The 12,566-nt window shown below is 34.1% G+C and overlaps 1 long non-coding RNA gene across 1 annotated transcript in view; it reads left to right on the top strand.

Annotated features, from left to right (window-relative positions):
- Positions 1-837: 837 nt before the first annotated feature.
- LOC131740005 (uncharacterized) overlaps positions 838-12,566 on the top strand; it is a 32,123-nt gene continuing 20,394 nt past the window's right edge. The window contains exons 1-2 of the long non-coding RNA XR_009330637.1: positions 838-950; positions 1,110-1,148. This is a non-coding gene — a long non-coding RNA (uncharacterized LOC131740005). The remainder of the gene's footprint in view (positions 951-1,109; positions 1,149-12,566) is intronic.

Below are 12,566 nucleotides of genomic sequence, written 5' to 3'. Positions count from 1 at the left end.
GTAATTAAATTTCATAAGTTAGTAACAGACTCACTTGCTCGCTCTATTTACTAATAGTGTCACATAGAAAAAGAGTCTCTTCTGATCAGTCTACTGAAATTTATGATCTAAATTTTAAAAGCAATTCAGCAAAGACAAGATTAAAGAGAAGTTTAACCAGATTTATTAAACGCTAAATGAAAACTTTACTTAATTTTACATGAAACGAAAGAGCTATAAAGCCTTTTTAGTTACCGTACCTGAGTTATATGCCATAGGCTATGATACACTTCTAGATCACCTAGATTAATAATAATAATAATAATAATATGTTGGAGAGTGCAGCCAGCAGCCGGTGTTGATTCACAGGGAAGCACGCAGATCACAGAGAAGTTTCTTGTAAAACCAATTATTTTTATTTAAGAACAATGATAAACAAAAAGCTAACTGAACAAAATATCAAACAATTTGAAGAAAAAGTGGAAACCAAAAACAACTATTTACAGTCACCTAATCACAGGTGCTGACTTCAATAACTAAGTCCAACCATAGAGCTGCAAAACTGCCCTCTGATCTACACAAAAGTAAGATCCTGACTGAACCAACTGACAGCCTTTATACCTTTCCAGGCCTACCCCTCCCCCAGAATAAACCATTATGCAGGTGGTTATATAAAAACAAACCAGCAAACAGTTATCCATAATAAATAAAGTATTCAAAAAGAAACAAATCAATGAGTATATATATATGTACTAAACATTAATCTAACACATACATTAAAACTATGCTTTAAAACCAGCAGAGGGAAACTTAATTAAAATCAGCTATCCCCCCTTTCAATATCTTCTACAGGTACTGCCCTGCTACAGGAAGTCAGTACCCAGGGAAGTCAATAAAAGCTTCCCTCACCAACATGGCTGGTTCCCCACTTCCTGTCAAGATGGAGGACCATACCACCACACCCAACTCAGGTTGCCTAAACCATTGCATATCAAAAACATGCATATTAAAATAACTGTTGTTCATTTTATCTTAACAATAGTACTGCAGTACATTGTTCTGGAAGTGTGCACCCTTCCAAACCAACTATCTAAACAGTACTCTTGATTAACCTTTCTTTTGTTTTTCAGGACACTCCCAACCACAGGCCTCCAGTCCCGATACACCAGGTAAGTGAATTTTGTTTTTATTATTTTCCTTACTAGACCCAAGGTTCAGCAACACAATACACAAACAGTTAAAAAAAACAATTTGCAGAAAATATCCAGATACATACTGAGAGAAATTTAAGCGTCTCCTCCCCCACATAATAATAATAATAATAATAATAATAATAATAATAATAATAATTAGGCAGTCATTGTACACAGGAAAAACTAATAATAAGGCCGCCGGACAAACTTGTGTGTTACCAGCCCTAAAATTTCTACACTTTGTTACAGGCATTAACCTCATTAAACTTTGAGAACCAGGACTGCTGTAATTCGTGCTGTGTGTTTAAGACGCAGGCACAGACAATTACAGTGGCAGAGGGCATCCGATGGCTCGTATAGTCCTTATTCGTGTAACATCTTCATCCATATCTGTCTACTATAATGCTTTCTTTTTGTCACTGCTTTAGATTCCCACCATATCATTTGGTTGTGTTTCCATGAGTAATCCACTTTATTCCAATAAACAGCAGTGTGGAGTAGTGGTTAGGGCTCTGGACTCTTGACCGGAGGGTTGTGGGTTCAATCCCAGGTGGGGACACTGCTGCTGTACCCTTGAGCAAGGTACTTTACCTAGATTGCTCCAGTGAAAACCCAACTGTATAAATGGGTAATTGTATGTAAAAATAATGTGATATCTTGTAATAATTGTAAGTCGCCCTGGATAAGGGCCTCTGCTAAGAAATAAATAATAATAATATACACCTTTGCAGCTATCCCTTGGTTTAACTTATTCTTCAAAACTACTTGGGTCCTTGAAATGTTCAATGCTGAGGTCAGTGCTTACAAGTAGTTAATGAAATACATTTCTCTATAACTAAAAGTATTATTATTGGATATAATCTATTTTAATTTACTCTAGCTAGGGAATGTGAACATTACAATTGATACATATACAGTGGAAAGTGAAACAGATTTTGATAAAGTTGTATTTAGTAATGAATACATCAGTCAGTGTTAGTTAGTCATCAATAGCTGTGAAAACATTCATACATGCTGACTGCAGTGACACTCCAATTAAGAATTATGATGGGAGTGGACATTAGAGTGCTTTTGTAACAAAGGATTATGGTGTTGCATGAAGGGAAAAAATAAGAATTCTGCATGTATTTGAAAAGATACTATTTCTTTATGGAATTAAGAACCCTCATGGAACATGTTATTACTGCAGCCTTGTGCAGTACATCATGTGCCGTGCTGCTGTTATTGTTCATCTTATAAGCTCTCTGTTGGACACGGCATGATCAGGTTGATGCAGTTGATAATAATGTTTAATTAAGTTAAATTAAGTATCTTAAGTAGATTACAAGTTGTCCACTTTGTTGTAATGACTTATTTCAGCCAGAAGCCAAGCAGCTTACTTCAAATGAATTACCCAGAAACTATTAATCATCTCTATATCCTCAAATCTCCAATAACAATCTGTTATTTGCACTACAAGGCATTCTGAAGCAGGTACATGTTTGCATGTGCAGAGAAACCATTACATTAAAAGTATTGAAATAAAAGTGTTACTATTCCAATTATTGTCCAGTGGCATTTTTGTTTCAGTGATTATACCCATTGTTGCCCAATATGTTGTATCAGCCCTGGATGCCTTTAAACAGAGGGTTTCTGGGGTCTCATTAGAAGCAAGGCATGCTACACTATTCACTACAATAGAGACATGTGGAGCTTGCTTTTAATGTGAACCATGGCAAATGGATACAATTAACTCAACCACTGCAAATAGTATTGGAAGAACTCCAATTCATTTAGACTTTATCAACTTCCAGACCATAACGGCAGTTCAGCTGGGAGCAATCAAACCTTTTTTTTTAATGTGACTGCTTCACTAGGTTGCTTTCTGTGATTCACTGAAATATTCAAAATCACAATAATTAAAACTCACCCTGGTCCAGAACAACTGTGTACAACTACAATGCTACAACAATGCTAGACATTCTGGCCTAACTGTACTTAATATTACCCAGCGATGTATATAAACTTGTAAAACCAGACTCTGGCTACGGACCTAAAAATAGAATATTTCCATTTGCCCCAAAATTGCGTTGCCTGTCTTGGTCCAGAGAAATGTTTGGGACCAGCTAGTAGTATTACATATTTCCAGAATGTCAAATGAATCTCCCTGTGTAAAAGTTATAGAACAATTTTGTTGTGCAGATGTTTGCCTTAAACTACATTGTGGGGAAGAGATGGTAAATATTGCATTGCTGATGTACTGCACCTGACCTTCAGTGCTGTCAGCTATCCTGGTCTGCAGTGTAGTTCTGAGCATTCATTATTAAATAAGCACAACAAAAAACAAAACAGCACCTACAGAGGTATGGGGCATCTGAACTATATGCAGTGCTAATAATCACCCCATAACAGTCTAGCCATAGTTTTAGGATTCAATATCTATAATAGGGAGAACACTGATGGTTCTTACTAAACCTGTCAGTCATCCCACAGAAGCAAATCATTCAGGGTCACTCATATTTATACTGTAATACATCATAGGCGTGATCCTGAAGAAGAATCTCACCCCTTCAGGTGAATCTAGTGTGATCCAGGGAATCGGCTATATATATATATATATATATATATATATATATATATATATATATATATATATATATATAATTGCCCCGGTTACAACGACAAAATTATCACAGAATGTTGCTAAGCCTTCTAAAATAGTCTGGAGTCTGGCAGCCCCTTACCAATTATACACTGCAAATAGATGTCTGTAATTCAGCTGCAGGCTGTGTTATTCCTTTGTGTAATCTGTAAATCTAAATGATGATCTTGCATTTTCTTTCATTCTTTTTTTTGGCATTACCAATTCTTATTAGTATTACATACATTTAGTGGGATAGTTCTAACTTGTTCATAAGCTAATCAGGAAGATTTTGAGTCATATGCATATGGAACTACCACCATTTTGTTACAAAATGAAAAACAAGTTACAGAATTAGCAAGCAACAACGAATGTAAAATTAGCAAAAAACATGAAAAAGTTTTCATCTTTTGCTTCAGAACAAGCTTATAACATACTATTTCTAAAATGTAATAGAGAAATAAAACACATTTAAAATCATAAATTAAAGAGATTCTGAAGCACTGCAATTGTTTTGTATTACTATTTTCCCTTTAAGACAAAGATGCAACTTCTAAAGATTAGTAAGTTGCTTTGGATAAAAGCCTGCTATTATTAATAATAATAATAATAATAATAATAATAATAATAATAATAATAATAATAATAATAATAATAATAACTCTGTACCCATATGTGTGTGCAGCTAATCTACCAGACTTACAACTCATATATCATGAAAAGCATTATATTTTAAGTGCAGCGCATCATGTATCATAACAGCATGTTTGGTTAATAGAAAATGCCCAAGGCCCGCTCTCCTCTGAGTTAATTTTATTCCTGTGTGTTTTGCTATAAGCTCAGCATCTCAATCATGTATGTCCTTGCAGAATCCGAGACCTTTACCCTTAACCTCAACTAGAATCACAAGGCTTCCCATCTAGCACCACATCCATTATTTATTTGCCACCTTTAAACAGAAATTGTATGTTTTTCTCTTGATTTTAAGGTATCTATAACAATTAGTTGCAAATGTTATTATAGTTTATACATTGCTTGATTATCCCTTATCAAAATAAATGTTTTATATAGCCAGTATCTAACATTTATAAAGTGTTAATAAAGTGCAGTCAAACTCACTTAATACCACCACTGTTAATGTCACCCTCCACTTATTTTCAACACATTGAAATGTCCCTGGCTGACTATAATGGGAGTCAATGGAAAGAAGCTCTGATAATATTGTTTTGGTTATTACCACACTCCTGTAATCTCTCTCTCTCTCTCTCTCTCTCTCTCTCTCTCTCTCTCTCTCTCTCTCTCTCTCTCTCTCTCTCTCTCTCTCTCTCTATATATATATATATATATATATATATATGTATATGTATATGCCATACCCTACTTCTTTATTTTGTATTCTGTATTTAGCCCTATTCAAAAGAACAAGCCATGTATTCTTATTTAATATGAGGTCATACAGTACAGTATCTGAGGTTCAGGTAAGTAAAACAATACCACAGATGATACTGTACATTCTTACTATAACAAACACATGGATGTGTTGAGGCAAGAGGCAAAGCCAAGTATCATCATGAGAGGGCAGTTAATTGAATAAAAGATAAACACTTCTGAAGTACTGGTGCTAACATTTGCATTCAAAACACTACAGCTTTCAGTCTGTGTGGCTTATTTTTCTTTTTTCTTTAAAAATAAAATCCAATTAGCATGCATCTGTTTTTAAATTATAGGTTTGTCCTTGGACTAAAAACTCGGTACACTAAAAAAAAAAAAAAAAAAGCAATGGGTTTTGCAAGGTCCCCAGGCAATGGCACACCACAGTAATGCAGTGTTTCTTTGCATAGGTGGAGGGTCCATGTTATTTTTTATTTATCTGACAAACATGTCCCTACTGGGATTTTTTCTTTCCCTTTTCTCTTGGAAAATGTCCAGGCAATTGAGTTTTTTAAAATGGTGTATATATATATTTTTTCTTTAAATTAAGAAAACAAACTTTGTTTATGAATAGCTTGCAACTTTGTAACATGTTTCAGCCCATCAAGTAACTCAAATGCATTCTAATTAAGGGCCACCTAGACACAATGTCAGGTTACAATTTAGTTTAATGGAAGGTGCTGTGCTAAAAAGCTTATATAGCCTGAAGCAAGACACATGAAACCTGAAAGTCATAAATCAATGGAATTACAACACTGTAAAACAACATCATGACAAAACAGAATGTTATGCATACTCAATAGACATTTACAGGTTGGAATTGTATTTCTAGGTTTACTGGGACGCTTTCACAGGGAATCGGTAGAGGATAGCCCACACATGCTCAATGGGTTCATCTCTGATGATTGGCCAGGCTATGGCAGATCTCGTCCACAAAATGTGTAAGCATGTTGCCTTGCATAAGATAAAGGGCTGCACCACAAAGTATTAACCCCACTCATATTTTGCCAGTGCTATGTATGGTTCCAGAATAAACAGATGGCATTCCAAATGGGTATCTATTTACTAATGTCAAGTCTCTGTATGTTCTAAAATAAAAACAATAACAACAGCATTTTATTCCTGGACCTCTGATTTTAAATGTCAAATGATAGGCCTTTTGTCAGGTCAATGACACGTTGGGGATTCGTTACTATTTTTCAAAAGAAACACCCATATGATGAGGGCATGCAGAAGAAAGACCATGGGCCTTGTTTTGACATTACTTTTTAACTACAATGTATTTATTTTATCTCTGTTAAACATGTTAAGTAAGGGTTTGTTTTTGGTTTTTAATTGTATTTATTTGTCCTCATTTTACTATAAATACACATTATGAATACATGAAAAACGAGTTGACACAATCTTAAAATTCCACTGCTCTTGACACAATCTTAAAATTCCACTGCTCTTTCTAATATAAGTAAAAGTTGCTAAAACTATTCCACATTGCTATAAACTTAATGTTTTGTGAAAACATCTCTTATTGTGTCAAAAATGTACTTGAGCATTATGAATTTGGTTTACCATAACATCTCGGCATAAATCAATTTAAAAAACTGGCTTCTATTTGCTATATTGTTTGGGCCACACTCAGACTGCATGAAAAGTGACATATGTGCTTACTAGGCTAAAGCGAGTTGTGACAAAGAGTTGAGGACTTCCTAAGAGTCATGACACATTACACTGACATCATGTTAGAAACTAAAATCTCAATATAGCAAAGACTTAATATTTAATGTAGTTATCATTTCTTATTTATAAAACACTGTCTACATTTTTGTTCTGTGGCACCAGCAAATTCTTTAGTGACAATTGCTGTTGCTGCTGTTTGGAATTACTATAGGGAATATTATAGTGGTAATTTTAACCTTGAACACAAGGAAAGTTAAAGTTGATGCTGAAAGTCACATCTATTTTTGTGAAATAAAGTTCAACGTGCATTTTTGTGATACTGTCTTTATCTGTTTATGACCATACTTTGCTTCGATGATCCTACAAATGTTTACCATTTCTGAATGCAGAATTGTATAAGGAAAACAGAATACTACTAACAAAAAAGCAACAATAAAGACTGTAAATTATGTTTATTTTTGAACACATTTTATAGTAGTACAGCAGAATGCCCATTATATTGTACTGTACATTATACTTACACTGTACAGTACTGCATTGACGTTATTGTAACTGCAGAAAACCTTTCAGTAAATAATACTAGAGGCTGTGTGGTTCAGTGGTTAAAGAAAAGGGCTTGTAACCAGGAGGTCCCCGGTTCAAATCCCACCTCAGCCACTGACTCATTGTGTGACCCTGAGCAAGTCACTTAACCTCCTTGTGCTCTGTCTTTCGGGTGAGACGTAATTGTAAGTGACTCTGCAGCTGATGCATAGTTCACACACCCGAGTCTCTGTAAGTCGCCTTGGATAAAGGCGTCTGCTAAATAAACAAATAATAATACAAGTAGGAGGAGTTTATTGCTGAGCTAGTTTCCTCAATTTTCGATATGAAATAATTTGAATTGCAATTTGAATAGAAATGAATCCATCATATAGATAATAAAATAATTGCTGTGCTGGGTTTACATTCTAAGCATTGTTTTAATATTGCTTTTGCTGACTTTCAAAACTCATAGAAAGCACTTCTGAATAATGAATAATTTTCTACAATATATTTTTAACATTTTGTCAAAAGTTATTTAGGAATGTATTTGTACCATCTGTTGATATAATAAGGTACTTTATATTGTAACTGCAATGTAAATGCACTGCAATTTATTGCATGTGTGGTAACAGAGGGATTGCATTGTAAATGTACAACCATGTTTGTAAATACAGTGACATAAGAAAACATTGTAAACACTATCAATTTAGTAAATCAACATATAGTTGCATAAGTGTACTCATTGTATTATTACAAGCTAATTACAGTGTACTAAGCGAGACTCAATAGAATTTGTTATGAAACTTTGAAACTGGAAAATTGCTCCTTCTTAATATGGAGTATTTACAGTAGTATTTCATGCTATTACAGTTGTAGATCATGCTTACTTTCAATAAGGAGGATATGGGTCAATCTTTCTTTTACGTATCCAATCTGCTAATAGGTGATCCTTATTAAAATGAAGTGATGCGGATCAATCACTTCTCTGATTCTGTGTAGGCTCACCAACAAAAGGAGTAACCCGTTAGCACATTGGTGATTTTCTCAAAGTGTTCTATTGTAATAATAATAATAATAATGAAAATAATTGACAGAGAATAGTTATCATTCTTTTACTCATTTATTATTTTGTAAACAGTTAGAAAAACACAAATGTAGCTGTTTACTGGCCCTTGCATGTGAACCCATGGTTTACTTCCAGGGATTCGTCATTGGCAGTTTTTTTTTTTTTTTTTTTTTTTATAAAAATGCCCTCAGGTGCATGACTTTAATTAGCTGTAGGACAACACAACACATTCTTGTAGAAACAGATCAGTAGGTACATTGTAGTCCAAATAATGTCCCAATATATAAATATATTTTACAATTTAAACTTTAGCTCTGTATTGCTAGAGTGAGCATAACTAGAAAACACACATTTTTGCATTACAGCTGCAACTCAGGGCACAATTGTATTCATTATACAAACTTGTGTTTACCATGAGAACAAACATCTGTCCTTTTGTTAGGCTCATTGCGTAAATGTGCTTGTTGTTGCCATTTTTTTCTGAAAGCATCACGTTTGTTTGGGTGTGAAGTAAAGTTCAATTGCATGGTTCACTTCCATGTTGTTTTGGGTTTGGTCTCACAAGTGTGTAAATTGCACTTTGCAATGGTAACATGTACTGTACCCTACTAAACTTAAATTGCCTAAATTCTAATAAACTCTACATACCACACATGGCTCATTTTGAGTTACAGATGAATAGAATCTGACACTGAAGCAAATCACTGAGAGTTGGTCTCCCCTTGAGTACTCATGCTTCAGTAGCTTTTCATTCTTCATGTACACAGCTCGGTACATTCAATTTCCAGGTGAATGCTACCTAGAGTCACTTAAAACAAATCGCAATGACTTTATGTGTTCCAGTGTGACTTCCACTTGCCTGCATAATAAATTCACTTGATAAAGCAGAAATCATTTTACTGCACTTCTGCCGTGGGTGTAGAAGAATGGACTCCCAAGTTCCCTTGCATTTAATACATATTCATATAAAACACATGTAAGGTCTAGAGAGGAAACCCCTTAATATAGTTTTTAAGCATGGGGTATTTAGGTCAGTCACTGTTTACACACAACCTGTAAAACACTATGGGCAGGATTTTCAAAAAACATTGTATCGAACTCGTGGTATAGTAACGAGAGCTTTAGTAGCAAGTGATTTTCAAACAAAATGTGTTAATTAAATCAATCCGTTAATGCTTTGAAATTGAGTCAATGAGGTCGTTAATGAACGCATTTCTCATTAAAAAGATTAATTGTCGCAGGTCACGTACGTCAAAATGACTAAATAAGGGGAACTTGTTAATCAAAATGCATGTTAACGAGATGAAGAAAAATGAATGGAAGCAAAATCCTCTGTTATGGAAACTACTAGCGTACAGCATGACGGCTCTCTCACCTGTGAGCAGCAGCCAAAAGGAAATTAAATCAAATATAATGGGCATATCTATTTTGTTGACTTCATTTAAAATTGTGCATTTTGTAATGTAGAATGTATATTTATTTCAATAAATTCACATATACAATGCCGATTTACGATTATCTGGTATGTGGGTAAAAATCGATCGGCACAGATTTTATATATATATATATATATATATATATATATATATATATATATATATATATATATATATATATATATAATATTTTATTTTGGATGGGGCGGAGGGGTAAGCCATCTCTCTATATTGTTTGAAATTTATTTTCTTATGTTGACGTCTACTTTTGTCTGTATTTTAGTATGTATGATTGTAGGCTATAAATACACATGTTTCAAGTGCCATTGGTGTTTGTAGTTTAGTTATTATACATGTATACCATGTATGTAACACTTCATTATACATTTATTAAGCTTTTAAAATTATGATAGCACTCCCCAACCCAATACACAATTTGTTTATAGTTAATTGTTCAGTGAATTCCTCTAATCATGCATTTTCTCTGGTACTGTTTGCTCACCGCCGAGATAAATAAACTCAACATGAATAGAAGTAGCCATCGAACACTTACAAAGTTGTTATAAAAGATGTTATAATATGTGCATACAGACGTGTGAAGGTGAGAGTGTACACTGTACATACAGTGTGGGGGAATCTGACAACATTACAAATACATTAGGCAAAATCCATGTCAATGATCTCGATCACATTAGGTATTCCATTCATGTCCGTGGTGATATCTTTTGAAAGCAAGCCCTATATTGCACTTTGTAACTATTAGATGAAATGTTTACAGAATACTTAACACAAATGCTATTAGGGCCATGCTGCATGATTTGTTTATTATTAATAGCTTTATAATTAAACTATACCAAATCATGTTTTTATTTACAGTGAAGGGAAAACATGTTTTTGCTGACTTTATAAGCATTTGGACGACATAGGTTACCTTCATTGTAAATAAAAAAATGTGATTTGGTATAATTTAATGATAACATTATTAAAAATAAATTAATCATGATTATAGCACCAGTTGTTAAGTATTCTGTAAATATTTTGTTGAATAGTTAAAAAGTACAATGTGGGGCTTCAGGTCTTGTTTTCAAAAAATAGGCATGGACATTATATATATATATATATAGAAACCAATGGAATACCATGTGTGTATGTATATGCATGTGTGTGGGGGGGGGGGGGGGGGGGGGCAGGTATTAATATCAATATGTGGACAAAATTTGAGAAAATGTCCCCACAAAGATAGTAACGCTACTTTATGCATCCATGCATCCCTTCCTGTGATGTCATCGGGCAGTGTGTTCCGGGCTTAAGGTTACAAATTGTTAAAACAAGTGAATAAATCTCATTCATACCCACAAGTATATAAAAGTGTAAAATATTTTCATAACTACAATTGAATATCTAGGTAGTCTCTGTATCATCGGCGACACAGCCACCGTCTGCTAAATTTCTGTTTCAATTATAGTCTTTCGTTAAAACCCTCCTTTTCCAAGTGCAAATTAACTCCTGAACTCCTAAATTATGACAAATAATATGGATTTTCTATTAAATTCCCACGCAAACTAAAGAAATAGTCACAAGAAGCGCTGCTCAGTAAGATGTTAATATTATTTCGTAAATCAACATAATTTCGGAATTCACATTAGCATGATTATTTAATAATGAGATAGACTTCTATCTAGCATTCTTCTAAATGCCAAAATCAATACTATATAACAATTTGTTGATTAACACTGGAGTTATCATTTACGAACTTTTGAATATCCTGCCCTATCAATCAAATGTTATCTTTTCACCTGCAAAACAATTCTTCAGTACTACAGCAATTAAGGAGTTGCATTAATATGTTACTACAAATGCTAGTGTAATGTTTCTTACATTTTCAAATTGACTTTATTAAGAAGACTTCCTCACCACATCACAGTGACACCCTGCACCTACAGTGCAGATAGTCCTGGGAAGCCATTACGCTCTGGGTTTCTTAATGAACCCTGTCCCCAATCTGTGGTCTCAGCTGTATGTTATTTATCCAGCTTTATGTTTAACTGGGTACAGAATGTCTTTTACCGTTTGAGCTGCTATGTGTCAGACTACTGTTACTCACAGCAGAGCTGTGAAAGAAGAATACTTGGATTCCTAGTTCCCCTGCTAAATAGGATGGGTTCTAAGGGCAGGTCAATAACAACTTACTGTATGTATTGGATGGAACCTTGAAAACCTATCAATTACATTTGGCACTCCAAGAATTAAAAGTTGTTTCAGTTGAAACAGAGTATTTCTGCTTAAGGCAAAACATATGATGAACCCAGAGAATGAATTCATGTGTGCAGTTTCCCTGAAAACAATGTTCTGCACTACTATGAATACTACATGTTGTGTAACTGAGTAAAGCACTTCAGATTATGAATAGGGCAAAACTGTCACGCACATATCTTCCAATACAGCATAAACATTCTGTATGATTATCATAAATATGAATGTGTCTGAGGCGCTAATCTACTTAGTGAGAAAGATGTAAATAATATGAAACTTGGACTATTTAATTTACCTTAAATTGAGTTCAAGGGATCACACGTATTTTGTTTAAATTTGTTCCACATTTAGTTCTGATGTGGTATGCTGTTTTTTCATGTAATTAGTCG

Source organism: Acipenser ruthenus, chromosome 12 (genome assembly GCF_902713425.1).
Source record: "Acipenser ruthenus chromosome 12, fAciRut3.2 maternal haplotype, whole genome shotgun sequence".
NCBI lineage: Eukaryota > Metazoa > Chordata > Actinopteri > Acipenseriformes > Acipenseridae > Acipenser > Acipenser ruthenus.
This window is presented reverse-complemented; position numbering and strand designations above follow the sequence as displayed.